General features: G+C 38.8%; 1 long non-coding RNA gene across 2 annotated transcripts; it reads left to right on the top strand.

Annotated features, from left to right (window-relative positions):
• Positions 1–55: 55 nt before the first annotated feature.
• Positions 56–21,818, top strand: LOC306666791. Of its 2 annotated transcripts, none has more exons than XR_013765398.1 (3): positions 56–625; positions 19,522–19,596; positions 21,689–21,818. It is a non-coding gene; the product is annotated as an uncharacterized lncRNA (long non-coding RNA). The 2 variants fall into 2 exon arrangements; XR_013765399.1 differs by lacking the exon at positions 21,689–21,818 and adding an exon at positions 21,318–21,433.
• The last annotated feature ends 2,233 nt before the right edge of the window (positions 21,819–24,051 follow it).

Raw genomic sequence — 24,051 nt, 5'->3', positions numbered from 1 at the left:
CTCTGCAGGAGCGCCGGCCGCGGCCGCGCCGCCCAGGCGCACGGAGGAGCACGCCGGCTACGCGCCGCGCTCGCGCCGGCAGCCCGCCTGGCCTCCGCGCCCCACTCCGCCCGCAGCGCTCTGGGAGGAAGCTCGGGCTTTGCCTATTGATCGATGGTCGCATCTTCTCCAGCCGCCCTGTTTCCGGGCCGCGTAGGGCTGGGGAGGGAGAATTTCTTTGCCGCTCCTCTGGCGGTGGCCTAATTTCCATTGCCTGCGATTCTTGACTTGGAAGGAAGAAGTAATGCTCATGATGAGCGTGGAGGAACCTCATCTCCCTCCACCCTAGCACCCCTGGTGGACAACGACCGGTTCCGCATCCAGATTATGGAGGTTCTTTGAGTTATTCTCAGGGCGATGGATGAGCCGTTATTTGAAATTTACTGATTGAGAAGGGACCAAGGTGGGAGGACTGCATACCATCTGGGATCTTTTACTCATTCTGCTGGTTCCTTCCTTTCTCTCCTGCTTATACATGTTGAACACGTACTGTTAACCTTGTGAGGGAAAAACAGTAAACAAGATGCTTCACCTCAGACCCTTGAAATTTCCATAGTTATATTTCTTCATCCTTGAGCGAGTGAAGGTATGTGTTTTGGTCTTGCTCTCTAGATCACCCAGAAGAGGCTATACAGCTTCAAGCATCTGGGCTGCTGTGTGTGCAGTGTGTTGCCTATCCCTGGCTTCTTACAAGTCCTGGGAAAGGGCTTGGGTGTGGCAGAAAGTCTTTCACATCCTCAGTGTGGACATATAACTATTGTACACTTGTGTCTTCTATTCCTTTTGTGGTATCATCTCAGTCCATGCCTCACCCTTTAGTGTTACTAATCATGGTATGGGTAATGATCATTTGCTGTATCTGTTCCTAGACTCCTCTTTCAGATCACCCAAAAAATCTCAGTTCAGGGAGAATCACACTGTTAATGCTGAACACTGGAGACACGCAGGGGCTGAGGACTCTGCAGCCAGGCATTCCTGATCCCAGTCACCACCCACACCCAGGAACTGCCAAACGGTGCCCCCTGCTGCTGCTTCTTGGTGGATGGGGGATTCTTTAAGAGCATCTCTGAGACACTTGAGCCAGCAGATCTCCTAATAAGGAACAGTTAACTCTTAATGAATAATTTTTAAAGTACCAGGACGTTGTCTTCTTTAAGCTTTCTGATATGGAAACTATTATTATCCTGATTGTTGTAGTGATTGGACTGACTTTTGCAGACAGCTTCACAAATAGTAAAAGAGCCAGTATTCAACCCAGGTGTCTGGTGCCAGCACTCATTCTTAACCACCCTGATGGCCTTTCTTTTCAGAAGTAAGTAGGTGTATTCTGTGTTCTATAAGGGCATCAAGTAGGAAAGGAAACTTACCTGGGATTTCAACTGAGCAGGACCTGAGGTAGAAAGTATGGCAATTTTGGTACTCAAAGGATAAATAAAACGTCAGGCATCATCCTTTTCCCTTCTGGTCAGCCATCCAGGTGCATAACTCCTCTGGGCCCTGAAAGCTAAAGATGTGAATATGACACAGATGCAATGGGCTAGAGCAACAGATTGCAGCGGGGTGCAGTGAGGTGGAAAGGAAGGTAAGAGAGCAGGTATTCCCCTCCCTCTGGACTCTGATTGTACAGACACCTGATCTGTGTTGTTTCCTTTAATCCTATAACGAAGCCCATTTTATGGATGAGGAAAAGGAACCCCAGCAGGTGGAAAGCTTTTAAGTCATTGCATAACTAAGACAGAGTCAAATTCAACTTTATCAATTGACTGCAAACTCAATCTCATCCATAGAAAAAAAGAATAGGAAGGTAGTATTTGAGTTGTCTCAGAAATTGAAGTACTATCTCCAGAATAAACACAAGAGTACTCTGTCACTACAGCCTGTTTTTAAGGGGATTATAGAATTAACACTGAAAATTCATGCTCTAACCTAGAGCAATCCATTCCCAGAACCCTAGGCCTTAGGGTGGGGAAGTGGGGAGTGAGACAGAAGGACTCTAGAGCAGCCTTCAGCCTCTCCTCTATGGTGTGAGCTCAGACTTTGTGCCCCATTGATTTATGCAGTCACCTCCTAGGAGGCAGACTAGTGATCATGTCCTGCTCCTTGGTTACTCAGTTCTCCTTGAATTACTTATCAAAACCCTCCTCCTACCCACATGCAGTCTCTCCAAGAGAGGATTTCTGGGAAAGGCACAAGGATACTCAGTCAAGGGGGAAGTGGAGACTGAAATCCATCTCTCTGACTACTTGCCACACTGCAGACGGGCACTGACTGCATTCATCCAGAGGAAGAAGTGTCTATTCTTGGGAGACTGCACCTGCCCAGGGAAAGCACATATTTCACACAAGGGTGCCATCTTATCAGCACCCCTTAGAGACTCATGCTTTGGATGATACCTGGAAAATGCACCTTTTAATTTGACTCTGATTTCCAGGTAGCTAGCTAACCTATTGACTAGTGGAATACAGTCATGTTGAACTACTTTCAAGAGAAAGATTTGTGTTACTTTCCCCCTGTAATGTTCACTGAAAATGCTTATGTATTTTTGTACGTCTAATTTCTGCATAGCATTCTGAAGTGTGAAATAGTTCCTAGAAAGAGTAATGTCCTCTTTCTGGCTTTGCCACTAACTGGTTCCCTGCCTTGAATGAGTCTATTTTATCCTCAGTACTTTAGTTCACATTCAAGACAACTGGGTCAGGTAGTTTCAAAGAATTCTAAGACTTTATTCTAAGTGAGAACTACAGTGAAAATATTAGAACCTCAAAACTAACTCTGAATTAAGAATGAAATTACCTGTGGGGAGTGCTGTCCATACTGCATGAAAAGATGGAAGTTAAGGCTGGGCAGTGAGGGCTGGGGGTTGTGGCTCAGTGGTAAAGTGCTTGCCTGGCATATGTGAGGTCCTGGGTTTTATCCTTAGCACAACATATAAATTAACAAATAAATAAAATAAAGGTCCATTGACAACTAAAATATATTAAAAAAAAAAAAGACTGGACAGTGATCATCTACCTACTGGACGTTGTAATTTCTTTGGTTTTCAAATTGTTCACAAGGGCCGAATTGGCTCTAAGGGTTATTGCTAGACCTGTAGTATATACTGAGCTCCTAGATCTGACCATTTTAGGAACCGTTAACTGTTCCCTTCTAATTCCCTTCTCTCAGTATAGATGTGGTTATTAAAGAGATATGTGAAGTAGCTGGGAAGTCCAGATCTCCACCCTATTCCTCTCCTTCTCAGCTTAATGCCTGGCTGAATTAGGTACTAAATGGGAGGATAGGGCTGAATTCAACCCGGGGAAACAATGTGGGCAGAGAAGGCAGATCAAGAATGAATCTGGCCAAAATAAGGGAAAGAAGGCAGTGGAGTGTGTGTGTGGATAGAATAGCATAAGAATATAAGGGAGGTGAGTGATGGAGAGGGAGGCAGTAAGGACAGGAAGTGGGGGAATATGGCATGATTTTAATAAAATCATGTTATATGCATATATAAATATACCACAGGGACTTTCACCTTTATGTATACGTACAAAGTACCAATCAAAAATAATAAAGGAGCAAAAGGAAGATTGACAGAATAGAGGAAGGGGAGAGATAAGGAGAGGAAATGCAGGGGGGATGGGGATTGAAATCAAATCATATATATATGATTTTGTCAGAATGAACCCAACTGCTATGTGTAGCTATAATGTTCTACTTTGAAAAAAAGAACAAATCTGGAGTATTTTCCCACTTCAGTTCATTGAACAGATTTATACCATTCTAATGAAGATTCTAATGAAGTTCTTAAGATAGAACTTCATTCTAATGAAGTTCTTAAGTATTGGGACAGAGGAATCTTTTTTCCTATGCTGTTATTAGAAGAAAATGCAGGTGTGGTCCTACATATAAAATGAACCTGGTTTATTAAAATAGAGAAAGTTGAAATCACGTATGTACCTGCTATTTTAAATTAAGAACTGAAAACTCAAAACAATTCAGTAAATACAATATTTGATAGAAGAATGTATCAGTTCAAAATTACTGGCTATGAAGTTAAAGATGTAGGAGAATAGGAACAGCCAGGAAGCGAAAAGGAAATAAAGCACATAGAAAGACACAGGATCACAGAATTGCTAAGATCAAGAATTTAAAGAAAAGTACATACACAAAGTGCTATGAAGACAAATAATAAACACATGAAAATAGGCAGAAAATCAACCTGACACTTTATAGGGTAGTTTCCTTATATGCTTTGAAGAAAGATTGCCCTGAAAACAAATGACCACATCAGAGTTGTCTGTCACAAAGGGCCATATTTAAAGGAAAGCATCTTAATGCTTTTAGGAAACCTAACACAACAGGCTTTCTGCTGATGAAATAACTGATGATTTAACTCAATCAGATACCATGAGCGTGATCTACTTCTTTGCTGTCCTCTGTATTGCAAGGGACTGCAAGCCTAAAAACTACCTTTCATAAACTCTCTTGTGAACTTATTTCTGTCCAGGTCTACCAAAGGAAGAAAATAGAGATTGAAGGAGGAAGGAGGAGAGACACTTCTTTTCGTTTAAGTTTTCATAACGGCAGGAACCTGCACCTCACTATAATCTGATGCAATACCAGCACAGATGGGTCAGCAGGGTGGTGGTGCTGCTGGTGGGATCTTGGACCTCAGAAGCATCAGCAAATTCAGCAAAGGAATTGTGGATTCCCAGGCTCTTGCAGAATCAGTGAGCGTGCAGGGTTAGGACTGCTATGTAGCACCAGCAGCAATCAGAACAGCACAATGGAACTGATCATGTTCACATAGATCCTGCATGATACTGCCTTTTCCTTCTCCAGCCTTAGGAATAATACTGACTCTGACAGTTACAAATCTCCAGGCAACATCACTTTTTTTTTTTTTTTAATCTTCCAGGCCATCTCATTGTAGAACAACTTTCCTATATTAATGTCTCTGTTTGACATATCTAGTATGGTTCCTTTTTTCTGCCTAGACACTTTGTACCTTAAATGTGAGAAAGAAAAAGTAACAGGCAACATATTTAGACTCTGAAGGTTGTACATTGGAAAAATGAAACATAGAAAATGACTGTCAAGATGTTAAATGTTTCAAGGGAAAAAATGGAATCTCCACAATAGCAAACTGCAAGAAAGTGTAAAAATAACAAGCTTGATTTGGGAAATATAAAATGTAACTTTTAGAAATGAAAAATTGTTAAAATAAGAAGAGCAGTGGATAATTTAAAAATCAAATTAGAAAGTTAAAGGAAGAATTAGTGAAGTAAAAGGTAGCTCTAAGATAATGCCAAATGCCACATAAAGAGTTGGAAAATGTCAAAGGAAAGGAGAAATATCAAAGTAGAAACACCATTTGACATATCTAAGTTAAAAACAAAATTCCATAATTATTCATGAAGAAAATCCTGAGAAATAGTAGGAATAGAACATTCTTACCCTAATTAAGAAAACCAAAACAAACAAAAAATAGATAAAAGGGGAAAAAACCCAAAATCTATCAAAAACATCATTTAAAATATGGAAACATTAGAAGTATCTCTCATACAGTGTCAAAAGAAGAATAAGCATGCCAAACTTACCACCTCTATTCCACATTGCACTAGAGGATTAGAAAGAAGAAAATAAACATTTTTATATGAATGATTATTTACTTACAGAAATAAAAAACCTGCCGGTAATTATTCCAAATAATAAGAGAATTGTGTATTGTGGCTGGATGTAAGATCAGCTTACAAGTCAAATGTGTTTCACCATCAATGAATAGAAAAATTATAATTTTTAAAGAAACACCAGTTTAATAGCAAGAAAAAAATGTACAAAGTATCTGAGAATAAATTTTTAAAAACTTGTCAAGACCATAAAAAAATTAATCTACTTTCCTGAAAGACATTTGAAATAAAACTTAAATAAGTGGAGAAACATCCCATGCTCAATATCTAATGTTTTCAATATCTAATACTGAAAATATTTCAATTAGCCATGAATTGATTATAGATACAATGTAACTACAGTTAAAATATCAACATTTTAATTAATTTACAGGATACAGCATACATAGTTCTAGTTAGGAAAAAATTTAAAAAGGAAGGAAAATTATAACATCTAACATAACTTGAGAACATAGATACCAAAGTTCTAAAAATAGTAGTAATATATACAATAGATAATCCATCATGGTCTAGTTGATTTATCCATGGCATACAAGGTTGGTTTGATTTAAAAAAAATCAATTATTTGCCACTTTAAGATAGTAAAAGCAAAAAAATCATGTAATTATTTAAATTTCTATAGAAACATATTTAATAAAATTTAATACCACTTATGAATTACACAGAAAGATGGTATGATTGTATAAATGTATAATTTTAAAAATGTAAGCTTAAATTATTAGAATTTTAGGAAGTGGTTGGTTATAAAATGGATATATAAAAATCAATTGTATTGGTTGCTGGGATTGCAAGTGTGTAGCCCTGCACCTAGCCTGCCTAGGTGTTCTTAAGATAAATTTATACACATGTGCCCCACTACACACATACAAGAATGCTTATAGGCGCATTTGCACAATAGCATCAAACTAGGAACCAAACACTTATCCATCAATTGAAGTATGCACACAATAAATTAAATAATGCATACTATTTTAAAATAATATCTTAACATCCATCTCTGACTTTAACAGAAGAATAAGAAACTAAAGTAAAAATGGATAGGATTACTGAGTTTGAGATAGACATTTCTTCAAAACCAAGATATTAGTTCTCAAGAGAGCTCTTTGAAGTTAAAGTGGCAGTATTATGAAAAATGAACAGACCTGCATTTTCCCTATGTTTTGCAGGTGCAGAAGTTGAATAAATATTTAACTAGAGCTAAAAAAAAAAAAAAAAAAAAAAAAAAAAAAAAAAAAAAAAAAACCCAGATGTCATAGTCTATATGGAACGTGTGTGTATGGTCTTTTAAATTCATCTTGAATTTCTTGGTGTAGCCCTGGTATCAGAGACACAAACCATCCCAGGCTATTATACGGATTTGCTTCATCAACTTACTTGTCAGACAACAGAATCTTTTCACTAGATAGTCCATTAAACTGATGCCAATGCAGGTATCTTTTGGGAATTTGGGGAACCATAGACTGGTCACATTGGTCAATTACATATGGCAGAAGGAAGAAGTGGTGCCCTCCTCAGGGGCATTGGTACTGCTTGAGTTGGAGGCAAAACTTAAAGCTGTGTGACTAAGATCTAAGAACCCAGAGAGGGTTTAAAGCCTGCCAAATCTGAAGGAGCAAAAGGCAGATATGAAAGTCAAGGGATGAGCTCCAGAATTTGGGGTCAGGGAAATCAGTCTGTATGATTGTGAAATGTAAAATACAAAAGGATGCAGAGAGGGACCAGAAGGACTTAGAGATGGTCCTCAGTGATGGAGCGCTGCTCACGGTGCTTACAGCATTCACCCTCAGCTATTCCTTGTGGTTTAATTAAGGGCCAATAACAAGAGAGCAGGGCAGGATCACTTCTGCGGCACATCAAAGTTCAGGGTGAAACATCAGAATGCATGCTGACTGCAATGTCAGGAAATCTCCTTTTCTGTGAACATTGCCTGCCAATAGGGAAGCTCCCTTGCGCCCTCCCTGAGCAGAAACCCAAAGCCTCAGGATGTCTTTCTGTATTTCTTTCTAAGACCTGGTTGCAGCACAGTGATGTTTGGGGGTTTTAGAAGTTGGTGTGGTATAGTAGTGTCTTAGAGTTCTGGAGTTTCCTCTCTCAATACTTGCTGTCCACTGGCTTAAGGGACAGCAATCCTGTTTGCTTTCAGGCACTTTTCACAGCTCTGACAGAGCAGTGGATTTAAATAAAAACTTTCTGGGGACAGACCAAACAAATCATTCACAGAACACTCATTCTTTTAAAAGATGAAACCTAGTGAATTGGGTCCAGTAGATGAAGGAGGAAGCAATGTCTTTACCTCCTGACCACCTTGGGGCAGAGTGGGATGTCCTTCTCTTCGGGTGGCTGGCAGAAGATGTGGGGTAAGGCTTCTCAAGGACCTCAGCACACTGCCAATCCCCTACAAGCTGAGAGGAGGAGGTGTGCAGAACAAAGAGTGTCAAGATCTCATCTGGATGGGAGGATCTGAGGTGCCAGTTGGAGATTCCTAGAAGAGAATCCGGGGCGCAATTTGTTGTGTTTTTTTCACTCCTGTCACCAGGGTCAGAAAAGAGGACCAACTGCTTCCTGGTCCATCTTCTTTGAAGTGAAGTGGAGACTAATTTCCAATTTGCAGTTTTAAAACATACTCATCAGAAGGGTGGGCTTTGCTGATCATTTCTTTATCTTCTCAGAACAACCCCAGGCTCCCAGGGAGTTCCCCCTTCCTTATTCAATAGCAATCTCTGATTGGGGATGTAGCTCAGTGGCAGAGTGCATGCCTAGCATGTGCAAGGCCCTGGATTTGATCCCCAGTGCTAAAGAAAAGAAGAAGAAAGAAATTTTGGAAGCTGGGATTACAGGTGTGTACAACTCCTGCCCTCAGCATGGTCTTCAGGTCTCTGAGTTGTGGCAAGTCTCTGTCTTATGGCAAGTCTCTGAGTTGTGGTTTATGCCAAATTCTCTAAGACCTGGCCATTTGGTGTCTCAAAGTTCACTGCACTGCCCTCTGCTGGCCTAACTCAGATTTGGTAGCCGTTCTCATGTGGAGCTGGGATAGCTCCTATTGTTAAGTACTAGAGTCCTGATGACAGATTCAGTTTACATCAATTGCTGGACCAACCCCTATTGTCTGACTCCCTTTCCTTGCCCAGTGAAATTTCCCATTTCTTAAGAACTTGGAAACCTTATGCTCCTAGGTTTGGCAAATGTAGCACTATGCTCCTAGAAAGAGACACTTCCTTCTGAAGTCTGCTGACCTGCTCATAGCTCAGTCCCTGCTGTGACACTTTCTTCTAAGATCCAGGCCTGAGGTTTCCTCTGTTTTATAAGCCATGGACCCTTTCTTGGTCCTGAAGTATGTTGACCACTATACCACTTAGATACTTAAAAGGGAGTTAGAAAACATTTCCCTGAGGTGCCCTAGAAGTTTGCAATGAAACAAATTGCTTCCCACAGATCACCCACTACTGCCTCATCACTACTGCCTTTATTCTAGTCTAGAAATAATGTATATATTTTTTAAAAAATTATCTACTAAAAAGGCACTCTTTCATCACAATGAAGTATAAACACAGGTATGTTATTAAGAATTTGCCTGGTGACCCAAAATTTGCATTATATTTAAAAACTGAAAAAGAATAGGGTTTCCCCTTCTCTATCCCCTCTTCACCAGACAGTTCTTCAGAATTCATTCTCTTACAATGTTTGAAATTTTGTGTGTATGTGTATATTCCTATATACCTTTCTATTATCTCATCAAAAGACTTTCAAATATCTAAAAGTTCTTGATAGGATTTTTATTTGCTATCCTTCAGGATTTGACATCCCACTAAAATCACCTATTTTTCCACTTACTATCTTAGCCTCAATTCTGAGCTTGTGCTGATGTTATTCTGTTTGCCTAAGCATTTCTTTTGCATCTGAGCAGGTTTTCAGAGTTATCAGTTCCTTATATACCTATTTATATTGTTTCATTGACATTGACCTCTCTGGATTTCTTCAAATCTCTCAACTAAGAAACATTATGCTTCTTATCATGTGGAAGTACACCTAAGGAAAGTAGACAAAAGAACCATTTTAAGGATAAAATGAAAAATATTGAATCAAGCATCAAAATTTCACCTGGTTTTCCCTTATATATCAAAATGGAAATCTTTCTCAAAAATTAGCCACTTAAAGATATGGACATGTAACATTTAAATATAAGGGACTGAATTAAATGATAGCAGGCTGGGGTTGTAGCTCAGTGGTAGAGTGCTTGCCTAGCACATGGGAGGCACTGGGTTTCAAACATCAGTACCACATAAAAATGAGTGAATAAAATAAAGGCACTGTGTCCATATACAACTGGAAATATTTTTTTAAAAATGATAGACTCATAAGATGTAAAAGAAATGCAATATGTCATCTTATTCCCAAACATCATCTCTGAATATTATGTCAGGATTTTGATGGTCACTTCAGGAACAAGTATTTCATTTAATAAATATTTACTGAATGCCTTCCAAGAACCATGCTAGGAGTTGGAAACTTGACTATAAATGTGACAAACTCCCATGGAACCTACATTCAGGAGGGGAGAGTGCTATGAGGCCTGTAGGAGAAGGTGCTGTGGGAGCAGAGCTCATAGTCCTGAAGGGACAGAGAAGGGTTTCTGAAGGTAGTAATATCTAAGCTGAAATCTGAAGAATGAGTAAGAATGAACCAGGTACAGGTCTGGAGGGGAATGAGAGGGAAAGGTGAGCAATGTTTAAGGGATCAACCTGTGCAAATGCTGAGTGCTGAGGGATGGGGATGTGTTTGAGGGAACGCGAGAGTTCCTTATGTTTGGAACACATAGAGCAATGTGGAAGTGAGGAGAGGTGAAGCAGGAGAAGGAAACTGACCAAATTGTGCAGATTTCTCATATGCCCAGGGAACTAGGAGAGTTGTGTCCTGGATTTATAGTAAATAATACTTATAGCATCTAAGTCAGATATTGTTATGGATGAGATAAAAATTAGGAATCAGGTTAGGCTTTGCTGCTGTAACAAAGATCCAACAAGTTCAGTGACTAGGAGAGTAAAATGTTAATTTCTTTCTTACTTTACAAGAGGGAGAAGTTTCAGGACGGAAAGGGGGAAGGTGGGCTCTTTGCTTTGCAGAGTCCCTGGGTGACTGCAGTTGTGCTATCTTAAACACAGGGCTTCCAATGTCACCACTTTAGGCAGACTGGGTGTAGGTGGTTTTTATGGGACAGACCTGAAAGTGGCACGCACTGACTCCTCTCACATTCTAGTACTCAGCACATGGTCTCACCAAACTGCAAGGGACCTGGAAAATGGAGCCCAGTTATGTACTCAAGGAGAAGAGGAAATGGATTTGGGGGAACAACTGGCAGTCTCTGACTGGGACATGAAAGGAAGAGCCAAAGACTGCAAATCTGAACTATGGTTCACGCCTTTCCCTCTGAGCACTTGTCCAGTTGCCTCTGACCATCTCATAGTCCTTGCCATCTTTTAATTTCTAGTTCCCTCATGCAAATGTATCAAGTGCCTCTTGGGTGATTTATATCTGCCTTCGGCACCTGTCTTTCCTCAACCTATGTGATGCTTTGCTCAATCTCCTCTGCCTCTCAGCACAACAGGCTGTTTGCTTACCTAGCTCAGCCTGTTTAAGGAACAAGTCCAACCCTGATGGTCAGTTGGGGTAACCAGATGTGCTGGTTGGTGAATCAGTAGGTGGCACTCCATGTCAGCTAGACAGCGCTTCCAAAACAACGCAGGCTGAGTGAACGTGAGGATTCAGGTATGCTCAGGAGAACCCCACAACACAGGCTCACCCGACCTACTTCCTCAAGGCTGAACTTTCAAAAGGGCAGCCACACCCAGGCTGACCAGTGGGTTGTTGAAAACAGGGATGTCGACATGCTCTGAACTGCCTGCCAACAACAATGATTCCTTTGTGGTGCTGTTTTCTTCATGTTGCACTCAGGAAGGGCAAAGAAGTCTGACCTGTCTGGGTTGGAGAAGGTTGGAGCACTCTCCTTGGGGGTTTCTCTCCCGGAGTTACAGAAAGAGGCCTGCGTGTTTTTAAATGAGATTTGGGGCGGCAACTTTCATAACCACCATTAGCCCTGTTTACTATTAGGAAATCCTGGGCTTCTCATCAAAGGCCTAATTGTTTGGCTGTTTCTCTTTCCCTTTGTGACCCTGCTAGGTAGCCTTTCCCTTAACTCATCTTCTGGTTGTTTCTCACAGTACTATTAAGGTGTAGACAAAAGTGGTAAAAGATTCGGATATACCTTTCCTCACCAAGAACTTAATCCTGACATTTAGTAGCAATAAGGAGGGTAACAGAATTTGCGGATAAAAAATTTGTTTTTATCTGTGTGTATGTGTGTGTGTGTATGTATCCCTTGGTTCTGACTCTGTTTTTGGTCCAAATTCAAACATTTAAAACTCCTATGCCTATGCTCATGATTCATGAGAACTCCACTGTCGTGATAAACAAAACAAGTAGCTTCATGGACAAAGGCAATCAGAGCATCAGGGTTTTTTATTGGTCTTCATTTATTATAAAAGTCTCCTAGACATAACAGGCAAAAATTTGATTTTCCCTATTTCCAATTTGTGCATTACTATATATGAGAGATTAGCATTTTGAAATCATCTAAAAACATTGCATACTTTTTATTTATCATCTGATCCTTAGCTGTATTTTGAATTAAGCTGGCCATATAAATATAATAGTTCTTTCATTAGTACTGCCCATCTCTTCTTCAGTTAGTCTTTTTTTTTTTAAAAGACCTTTCCTCAAAATATTTCTTCCAAGAAATGCTTTTTCATTCACGTCTACTTGACTCACAGTGTTTCTTTATATTTTACACTTGTTGTCACAGACTTGTCTAGGCCTGTGGATCTGAGGAGAGGCTGGGTAATGCTGAGAAAACAATCCCCAAACCTCAATGGTTTAACAAAAGTGTGTTTCTCCTTTGTGCTCCACGTCCGTGTGGGTCAGGAGGAGCCTCTGTGCACACGTAGTCATTCAGGGACCAGGGACCTGTTCACATCAACAGAGGCTTCATCCGAATATGGGTCCCGTGATCATGGAGCTAGGGTAGCGGAACACACACGCTGGCTTTTAAAGCTTCTGTCTGGAAGTGCTGTGTCACCTCTTTTTATATCTCATGGATCAAAATCACATGTTCACAATTAACTGCAAATCAATAAGAAGTACTGGTTAAAGGAACAAACACTGCCTTCCATTTGAATAAGTCTCACAATTTTAAATTTCTCAGACACCTTAGAGGCACAGGAAGGGTAGGTTAATGCTTTCCTCACTGTACATATAAAAACCCCAAAAGTTAGATTACTTTTTTCAAAGAACAAACAACTTTCCTTTAGCTTAGGTTATCATAATTGCTATTTTTTTTCTTTTTTTAAAATTATCTACAACTTTTTAACATTGTATAGTTGGTGCTCCATGTCCACAGGTTCTGCGCCTGCAGATTCATCCAACTGCAGATTAAAAATATTTGCTAAAAAAATTGCCTATACTGAACATGTACAGATTGCCCATCAGTTCCTGAACAGTACAGTACTACAACTGTTTACATAGCATTTATTTAGTATGAGGTATTGTAAGTAATCTAGAGATGATGAAATTATACAGGAGAATGTGCATAGATTATATGCAGATACTATGGCATTTTGTTTAAGGAACTTGAGCATCCACAGATTTTGGTATCCTGGAAAGTGGTTTCTGAAACCAACCCCCTGCAAATAATAAGATATGACTGTATTTATAAAGTTCAAATTAAAAAGCACCGATTTTGTGGCACAAAACATGGTGCTCAAAGAAATAGAAATGGAGCAGTATTTTTCCACCTATATTGCCATCATAGCAATTGAGAGAACTCCAAGTCTTTTGCTGTCTCTTCTCTCAACTAGTTCTAGGTGTTGCAGTTATTTAGCATTTGCTAATAAATGTAGTAAATGCCATGTGGTCCTCTGTCCTTGCCCTGCTCTCCAAGGTGATGATTCCTACTAAGTTCTTGATACTGAAGTTAAAGGAACTTACTCCCCTCCAGGAGCATGAAATAGACTGAGGCCTCCGAGGGAGTGTCTTATTTCAAGAAGCCAGCACCCCAGGGTCACATGGAAGTATGAAGAGCTCTCTAAGGTTTTATTGACTATTGCTTCAACTCTTTCTCTTTTGGACACGGAGCCCTCAGCCACTCTGACATGTTAACTGTGCTCAAGATCCCTGTGCCCTCTTAGGTCAGAACTGCAGGCCTCAACTCTGCAGTGTGAATTCTTCCCTGAGGGCCTTCAGTCACTCGTGCAGAGTGGATCCCGCCTTCTCCACCTTTCAGACACACCCATGTTGGTTTGAATATCATTTCAAGTGGACGCAGTTGCTGCAATACTTTTGAAGAGGCACAGACTTATTTCTCTATAAATGGTAAAAGACAGATAGAATGGATTTGAGCACATCAATCGTTGCTGATGTTGTGTAAAGGGCACCAGGCATTTCAGGGGCTTCACCACCTACACAAGTTTGAGAGTAAACAGGATGGGAAAATAAACGCCAAACTCCAAGGCCCAACCATACCCTAGTCTCACGTCTCTCACCTTTTCAAGGACCTTGGGAAAGTCACTTAACTCTTCTAGGCTCTTTTATCATGAAAAACAAAAACAAAAGAAACAAATAAACAACAACAAAAAAGGAAGGAAGAAATGTGGGTGTGGTCCTAAGGACTTTTTCAACTATCAGTATGTGATTTGTGGATGAGATTTATTATTTATGATTATTGCCAACAGGTGGCAGCAAAGAACCAATTTTTAGTGAGTTGAAAGAAAGCTGTCTCTTGGATTTCTCAGAATTTCAGACAACAGTTAATTTTGTTCTTTCTGAAGATGAGGAGAAAATGAAATCTCCAAAATTAAAAATTCTGTGATACAAGGAATATATGTGTAATTTATGTTGTAAAATAAATTGAAAAGTAGAGCTTTGAAGATGAAAATTTGTTTTCATTTCAATTTTAAAATGAAATATTTTTCAAAAACAATTGAATTTAGTACTTTTCTTCCAGTCATTTTGTTGCTAAAGGTATTAGGCTATTAAAACTACCATGTAAAGATACATTCAGAACCTGTCTTATACTTTTACTTTTTAACTTAGATGAGGAAGGGTAAACTAAGAATCCAGAAGTTTCTCTTTTGCATCTTCCTTCCTTCCTTCCTTCCTTCCTTCCTTCCTTCCTTCCTTCTTTCCTTCCTCCTTCCCCCCCCCCCTCCCCCTCCTCCCTCCTTTCCTTCCTTCCTTCCTTCCTTCCTTCCTTCCTTCCTTCCTTCCTTCCTTCCTTCCTTCCTTCCTTCCTTTTGTGGTGCTGAAGATCGAACCTCAGGCATGCTAGTAGGCACTGTACTACTGAGCTACACTCCAGTCCCAGGAGTTTCTTTATAAATGTTGAATAAGTTTGTTATTTTTATATTAAAATAATTGGGCAAAAGTTTGTATACATAGTAAAATTATAATGTTATTACCTCACAGTTTTTGTTATAACTCCCAGTAAAATGAGTCCTACAGAATTTTTGAAGAATGTAAAACCTTGTTGATTAAAATTCTCCTGATTTTAACCGTGTGAAGTGAATGAACTGGTTTTGGAACTTTGAAGTTATTATTATCTGTAAGTTTTCTAATTGTTAATTGTTAATTTAAACATGTGCATGGATTTATTAAATGTATTTATGCCATTCGATTCCACCTCATTAACAAAACAATGATTTGTGAAACTAGCAAATGCTATGGAAAAGACTCTTGAGGTAGTAGCTGTGCTTCAGGAAAAGTCTGTTGAAGGAATTTACAATTTTAATAAAATGAATATTTAGAGAGTATGTTCATCTATGAAAATTAAAGAGAGGGTATGCTAACTATTGCCCTGAATTCTTCCTGAATTACAGATCTGTATATTCACCTCCCTCTTTGACTTCTCTTCTTAGCCTTACTTGGTATAGATCAAAATAATACTTAATGTGAACACATGAATTTAAGTGATAAGGATAATCAGTTTCCTTGACCTGCAGATTTAATAACAGTATTTATTAGCAGTGTTTGAGTCTTTATAAAATCATATTTAAAGAACATGCTAGTTTAAATCAACCATCATCAAATTGATCATCAAGATTATAGAGCAGCCAATAGGCAGAAGGAAAACTGAAGAGGAATAAAAGAAGCCATCTTGGTTGACTGGGAGTATATGATTAATACAAAAATCTGAAAAATACTCTTAAGCCTTTATAGAAGTCCATTCTTCTTAGATATTCCTATTTTATAGCTGAAGAGATTTATTGGTAAAATGATTGGCACAAAGCCTTAGATCCTCCAAAGTGCTTTTGCAATTTTGTACCTTCTAGTACTTCCATTGTCTGTGTGCTATATTTCACTTATGTCTTCCAGACAGGGCATAACTTACTGTCTATAGCTGGCTTGTTCGATAAGTTTCCCACTAGCCACACATGGCTATTTAAAATGCAAATTAAATGCACATAACATTTAGTTACTCAGTTGCACTAGCCACATATCGAGTGTCCAGTAGCCACATCTGGTGACCTGATTGGACAGCACAAATAGAATTCATTTCCATCATTACTAAAAGTTCTACTAAACTGGGCATGGTGGTGCACGCCTATAATCCGAGGTACTCAAGGGGCTGAGCTGGGAGGATAGTGAATTAGAGAGCAGACTGGACAATTTAGCATAGCAAAAACAAAATTGTTCCACTGGATAATGCTGTTATCCAGTATGTGGAACACACAGCTGTGGGTCTGTAGGTGGCATCTCTGTACATAATGCTCAACTTCTATAACTCAAAAAATCATAAAATACACATTTGAACTATGTTATATATTTGCTTTCAAGTTGTTCTCCTCAACCTATGAATTCTCTTTGTGTAACAAAGTTGATGGTGTTAATTTGAATGGTTGGAGTGAATCACAAGAAATAAAATATTGTGATACTTTTGTTTTTAAAAAGAAATATTTTTTTAATTGTAGACAGACACAGTACCTTTATTTTATTTATTTATTTTTATGTGGTGCTGAGGATCAAACCCAGGGCCTCACAGGTACTAGGCAAGCACTCAACCACTGAGCTATAACCCTAGCCTTTGTGATACTTTTGAAAGAAGATGTCACTGGATGAAAACCTTCTCTAAGGTTTCCCCTCACTTACTATAGGAGGATTTTTTTTCTTCTCTCTAGAAAAAGCTCACTATTCTCTTGTGTAACTAATAGAGTATATAATCTAGCTTTTACCAGACAATTTTGCCATCAAATAGAAAAGGTGGACAGCAGCACAATAGGTTACTCTTTGACCCTGGGCATCCTGGCCTGAGCTGACGGCCTATATTTAAGAAGATCAGGTCTTGGAAGGGTGGGGAGTAAGAGAAGAATGGAGAAACTTTAGATTATGTAGAGGGAAATGAGACAGAAGAAGGGGGGTATGAAAGATGGTGGAATGAGACAGACATCATTAGCCTATGTACATGTATGATTACATGAATGGTATGAATCTACATGGTGCACAACCATGGAAACAAAGTGATGTACCCCATTCATGTACAATGAATCAAAATGCAGTCTGTAAAAATAAAAAATAAAAGAAGCCAAGTGCAGGACATACAATCATGGTGGACCTGGAGGGACAACTGGTCCTTGATCTGTGAGTGAAACTTGTTTATGCGACTGGTTCTGCTGTAGAAGAGCCATGGTTAGGCAGCCAACCGAAAATAACTACTTGTTCTCCTTCAGGGACTGGAATTGCAGAAACACATTTCAGTTGAAGGGCTTTTCCCCCAGTGCCAGTATCTACATTATTTTGTGTTGGTGTGATATTTTAAAATAACATTTAAGAAAACTATTGTCTCCTTTTCACAGGTTAAACTAATATAGAGAGAAGCTCCCAGTAAAGATGAATCTTTGCTGGATGGCAGGATAGTTTTTACAGTTTGATGTCATTCTTGGTGAAAACATATCCAGATGGCATCTTTGGATCCAGTGTTTGGTCTGGTGAATCATCTTTTCATGAAGTCCAGTGGTGGCTGGATTCATTTTTAATTTGTTTAAAATGTTAGATTAAATATAGATTGACTATCTCTTATCCAAAATTCTTGGCACCAGAAATACTTCAGCTTTCAGATTTTTGGGGATTTTGGAATATTTGCATGTACTTGATGAGATACCTTGTGTATGGGACCCAAGTATAAACATGAAATTCATTTATGTTTAATATATGCTTCATGCACATAACTTGAAGTTTATTTGATAACATAGCTTAAATAATTTTGTGCATGAAACAAAGTTCATGTTTATTAAACCATCAGACTAGGGGTGTCATGTCAGCACTCAAAAAGTTTCAGATTTTGGAGTATTTCAAATTTCAGATTTTTGGATTAGGGCTCTCAACTTCTAATACACAATGAGTCTAAATTCTAAGTCACCACAACTTAGTCTCCAGAGTCCTGGATTGGCAGTCAAGAAGCCTGACTTGTCTCTAGAATAGATTCACTTGGTTCTTGAGCAGAGCTGTTAAAAGATCTAGCACCTTGCCTACAAGGCAGACTCAATGAAGGCATCGTAGTTAAATGAGAGAACTTCAGTCACTCCAAGAAGTGATGAGAAAGGGAAAAATGTTCTTCCCCTGAAGCTGGTATTTGCACTCCTTTGGCATGACTGCGATGGAGCATTTGTGACTGAAAGGCACGTCATGTGCTTTCTCTCTCTCTGGGATGTTCCTGTATGTAAGCTGAAAGCTTGCTCAGACTTGGAGCCAGTAGAAATCTAGATGTACCTACTCTAATATTCTAGGTCTAAAGAGAAGCTTTTAAAGCCAAGAGTCAAGAAATATAATTGATTTTTAAAGAACTTATTCCACTATGTCTATAACTTTAAAACTGAAGTCAGTCAGTGGTATTAGGCAATTATATAAAATTTCTGGCTTTGAGTCTGAGTCTTTCTTAGGAATTAACCAATCAAAAACGAGGACATACTGTGAGCAGAGAGGAAGGTCTATATGTAGGTTCTTGTGTTCAACTGGCATTTTGTGGCAGGGGTTCCTTACAGTGTTTATGGGGTGTGGTATCAAGGGGCTTGGGTTTGCACTTTGATAGAACCAACTCCTTCCTAACTCTTTCATAAAATAAATGGTTTCCATGAGTAAATTTCCCAGGCCTCTTCCAGTCTTCAGTTGTTGCTCTTTTTTCATTAAAATTTATTGCAAGAGTATATCATAAAAGAATTTTTATGGTAACACTAATCCACAAAGATTGGTGCATATTTCTCCAGCAATCAGAACTCACATGTTTAAAGAAATCTTTAATCCCTAACATTGGAATATTAAATCGCACACCTCTTATCCCTACTTCATCTACTTTTTAATATTGAATTTTAATTTTAGAATAGTTTTAGATTTGCAGAAAAGTTGCATAGATGGTACAGAGTGCCCATATAATTTATACCCAGTTTCCTCTACTATTTCATTTTAAAATGTTTTTTAGTTGTAAACAAACACAGTATCTTTATTTTATTTATTTATTTTTATGTGTTGAGGATGGAACCCAGTGCCTCACACGTGCTAGGCAAGTGCTCCACCACTGAGCTACAGCCCCAGACTCTCCCCTACTATTAACATCTCAAATTACTGTGGTACATTGGCCAATGTCAATGCATAGATGCTAAGTAAAGTCCATGTCATGCTCATATTTCCTTAGTTTTTACCTAATATTTTTTTCTGTTCCAGAAAGGATCCCATTCAGAATACTATACTGCATTTAATTGTCTTGTCTCCTTAGGGTCCTCGAGGTTGTGACAGCTTCTCAGACTTGATATTTCTGATGGCCTTGAGAATTTTGTGGAGTGCTCTTAAGGTATGTTGTGGAATGCCCCTCTACCTGGATTTGTCTGACATTTCTCTCATGCTTAGACAGGAGTCATGGTTATTAGGGAGAAAGACTCCAGAGGTGAAGTGCCTTTCTCAGCACATCATCTGAAGGGTACATGCTATCAGCAAGATTTTTGTCACCACTGCTGTTAACCTTGAGCATCTGAGATGGGGTTTGTCAGGTGTCTCCACTGTCAAGTTACTTCTTATTCTCACTCTCCTTTCTGAAGTCATTGGAAGAAAATCATTGCATAGATCACACTTGAGGGTGGGTAGGAGGGTTTAAGTAATTTTCAAGTCACCATAAACTGAATTTTAGAGTTATATCTCCTCAACATTTAACCATGGCTCTTTCCCCCCACCTACCCTCTCAGGAACAACAAATTTCTTAAAGTGTGAATGTTCAGGCCCAAACAGAACATTTTCGACCTTTTATTTTCCCTTAGTTTATAAAATTACAGGAGTAATATATTTATTATGGTAAAAAGTTAAAAGAATCCAGAAATATGTAATGTAAACATTGAAGTCCTCCTGGGCTCTGTGTAGAATAGAATTTATTACATAACACGTTTTCACTATTTACCTGCCACTGAACATAATAATTGTTTTTTTAAGATGATGGGAAAAGATTTTATTAATTGATCATTCCAAGAAGGGAAGATGCTGAATCTAACATCTTAATCTTTTCAAGCATATCCAACACACCACTCTCAACACTTTTGATGATGAAAGAACTTCTATGGGGTAAGTTTGGTGTCTTCAACAAATCTCTTAATCTTCCTTTTTATGTCATGATATGAGAAAGTATAACCCTGACAACAATTACCCACTCACAAAATATGACTTAAATTTATTGTGAATTATTATAGGATTAAATAACATTTGAAGTATTGTGTCAGGAAATTCTAAAAGACAAAAAGTAATCTTTGAACTGGAGATGTAGCTCATTGGTAGAGTGCTTGCCTAGCATGTGCAGGGCTCTGGAAAAACAAACAAAAAAACCTTACAGAATGAATTTCCTTTATTTACCCCTCAAGACACATAAAAATTATTTCATGAGTGTAGTCTTTGGTACATGCATTATTTTTCTCTTTATGTTATATAAATGTTTCTCTATGTCCACCCATCACACTTATTATTTTCATGGCTGCCTAATATTTTTATAGCATTGATATTTCACTATTGGATTAGCCTTTCCTGTTGGAGATTTAGATTCTTTCCAGTTTTAGATAATATAATGCTGCCCTAAGTACTACTCTTTATTTAGAGATGCTTTCTAATAATATCATTTTCTACTCATTATCTTCTTAAGACATATTTCCAAAAATAGAATTATTATGTTGCCTGGCATTTGATATGCATTGTTAAGTCATTCTCCCAAAGAAATGTTGCCAATTGATGAAGACTGGAACAGTAAATGGATAAGCCTCTTGTTTTGAAGCCCTGCTAACACCATAATGATGAAATTCCATTAGTGCTAGGCAACAAAACTCAGATTTATTTCTTATTTTTCTGTAGTTATTTGGAAATCTCTCTTTACTAATATAGGACATGTTTCATCAATCCATACACTATGCTGCTAGGGCCAGGACTATATCCAAAGGGAGCAGAAACCCACTGCAGGATACCAATAACCGCAGCTTAGAGCAGCCCCAGTGTCCTCCCCTCTCTCCCCCTCCTTCTCATCCTTTCTTTTTTCCTAATTAGATTCTGACCTGCTGAAACTAAAATAGGACCAACAGTAGTGAAAACACAATAGTAAGCTCCGAAGTCATACCACCTCAAACGGACTTTGTTTTTCTACAGGGAATGGGATGGATGGGGCCATCTTGCCTCCCTGGCCTCTTTGCTTAAAGAGAAGAGTGAATGCTCCCCTTACAAGGGAGATCCCCTTAGGGGCTCCCGCTCCCTCAGCAGCTGGTGTTGATAATAAAGAGAACCAAACTAATCAAAAAGTAAAAACAGCTCCATGATACACTGTGAGCAAAACAAATTGCTGAATAAAGTGTGAACAATATCGATTCAGGTCGCTCAAGACATTCTGTTGCTACAAAAATACAAAAAGTCTCTCTTTTCAGATGCGAGTTCCAGAAAACAGCTACAAAGTGAGTTCCCTCAGTCCTGCAGTCTGAACTTTGACAATTATGTGGAATAAAGGACAAAGAAGAGGTTATCAATAATAATTTATCAATGGGAGTGTGTTCTCTGATTTCCGATGTGTCTTGAACCTTTCAAATGGCACTATTGTCCCTTAGATGGAACTGGCCAGGCAACCCCCCGGGGAATCTTTGTAGCCTCCCTTGAAAAACATTTAAAACAGACAAGCTCCTTTCTCTTCCCATAGACAGTACAAGCAATATTAATGGTTATCTACCTGTGATAAGCACAACAGTCTCATTTTACCTAACTTGAAAGGGTCATCTGTACTGTCCAGCCCAATTAACTTGTCTTACTCTCACACAAGAAAGGAAGGTTACTGAAAGGCCACATCTTGCTTTATATCTTGGCTTCTCTGGTACAATGGCCTGATCAAAGGCCATCAAAGCATCAGGCCAATAAAGGCAGAGCCTGCTTTTTTAGGCCACTGGCGTGGTATGGCACATGGGAGGCTGTGGGTTTTTACTGAAAGGCTCAGAAACCGAGATGGGATTTTATATGTATAGCCTCTCAGAGGTTGAGAGGGGCCCCAGGCCACTTCCCAATTTTACAACAGGGTTATAAAAAATTGTAGTAGATTTTAAATATTTGTGGCTAATAAATTAATACTGTTAATACAAAAGCAGTATAATATAATTGGGCTTTTCATAAAATAATTTACAGGATTTATAAAAAAAAAAAATGCTTGCTTTAAAGCACACTATTGGTGGTATACCGTAATGGGACCGAAGATTTTATTTGGACAATGAGCACCTTCTGTCAATTTTATCTGTGTATTTTTTAAGTATCCTTTGGGGGAAATCACCAAGAGTATACATTTGAAACTCTGGGCGAGTGAGAGGCCTGAGTAAATTGTCAGTGGCTTCTCTGGGACCGCCGAGATGGGTCCTGTCTGTGTGTGCTCCAAGCAGGCCACAAAACTCACGGCTTGTCTGCTCTACAGAGCTGTCCATGCTACACTCTATTGTCTCCTCAGTATCTCTTGGTATATTTGATCCTGTGTCACGGGGTTCGAATGCTAAAAGGAAATTTTAAAAATCACTTATTTATTCTCTGTTTCTTACAGAGTTTGACTCAAATCATTACAGATGCCTAACTACATGTACAATGCTTCCTCTGATGATTCATTTTGATATTTATAAATCTGAATTTTAGAAGCGAAATTAAATGGGACTAGGGTTATTCAATTTGGGAAAAAGAATATGGCAGAGCTGCCAGATGTCCCAGATGGCTGGGCTTCTCTGGTAAATCCTTTTTTTCTTTTCCTAGGTACCTGGGATTGAACTCAGGGCCTTCAGCATGCTAGGCAAGCATTGCACCACTGAGCTGTGCCCCTAATTCTGTAATTAAAATCACACACAACACACTCATGGGTTCTCACACTCACCATGCTTGAATCCAGATTAAACACTACAGGGCATTACTATAGCATGAATTTTGTCAAAATATATACCCTATTCTCCAGATTTAGATCTGATAAGCCTGGCAAAGATGAGCAGTGGTTGGGATCTTCAAGGATCTAAATATTCTCTGGATAGTTTAAAATCATATTTTTCTACATTTATAGTAAGAATAAAAATGAATAAGTGGATTGAAACTAAGACCAGGAATACATTTCAGGCAGGCGACTTGCTAAATTAAACTTAAGAATGCACTGCCAAGAACATCTGTGGAGCTGTATCCTCTGAAGGCATGTGGATCTTAAACACAACAGTTTTCCTTGATGTTGGTGATTTGACCTTACTCTGGTGCAACAGAAAAATGAATGAAGAAAAATTATTAATGGCACTTAGAACTTTTAAAGTATTATGAGCAATGATATAAAAAATCAGTTCACTGGATGAGGTCGCACAGGCCTGTAATCTTAGTTACTCTGTAAGCTGAGGCAAGGGAATTACGAATTGGAGTCTAGTCAGGGCAACTTAGTAAAACTGTCTCTCAAAATAAAAATGACTGGGAATGCAGCTCAGTGGTGAAACACTTGCCTCGCATGTGTGAGGCTCTGGGTTCAGTACTGCAAAATAAATGAAAAAGTTAATTTAACTTTCTTGCAATAGTGCTAATATATTTGTCCCCAGCCATGGAGATGGGCAGGTTACTCTTTTCTCATGATTCCAAGTCAACTGGATAGACAAAGTCCTGACTTGAATTTTAAAAGCACACCCAAGGATGTCTCTTTTTAATTTTTTAAAATCTGGTCAGAGTTCTGTTGTCCTGAGGCATTTTGAAAATGAGAGTCCAATATGTTGAAAAGAAGAAAAGCCAACAAGAGATGATTCAGGGG

This window comes from Sciurus vulgaris, assembly GCF_902686455.1.
Source record: "Sciurus vulgaris genome assembly, chromosome: 7".
NCBI classification, from domain to species: domain Eukaryota; kingdom Metazoa; phylum Chordata; class Mammalia; order Rodentia; family Sciuridae; genus Sciurus; species Sciurus vulgaris.
The sequence above is the reverse complement of the archived record's forward strand: the minus strand, read 5'-3'. Positions and strand labels throughout refer to the sequence as shown.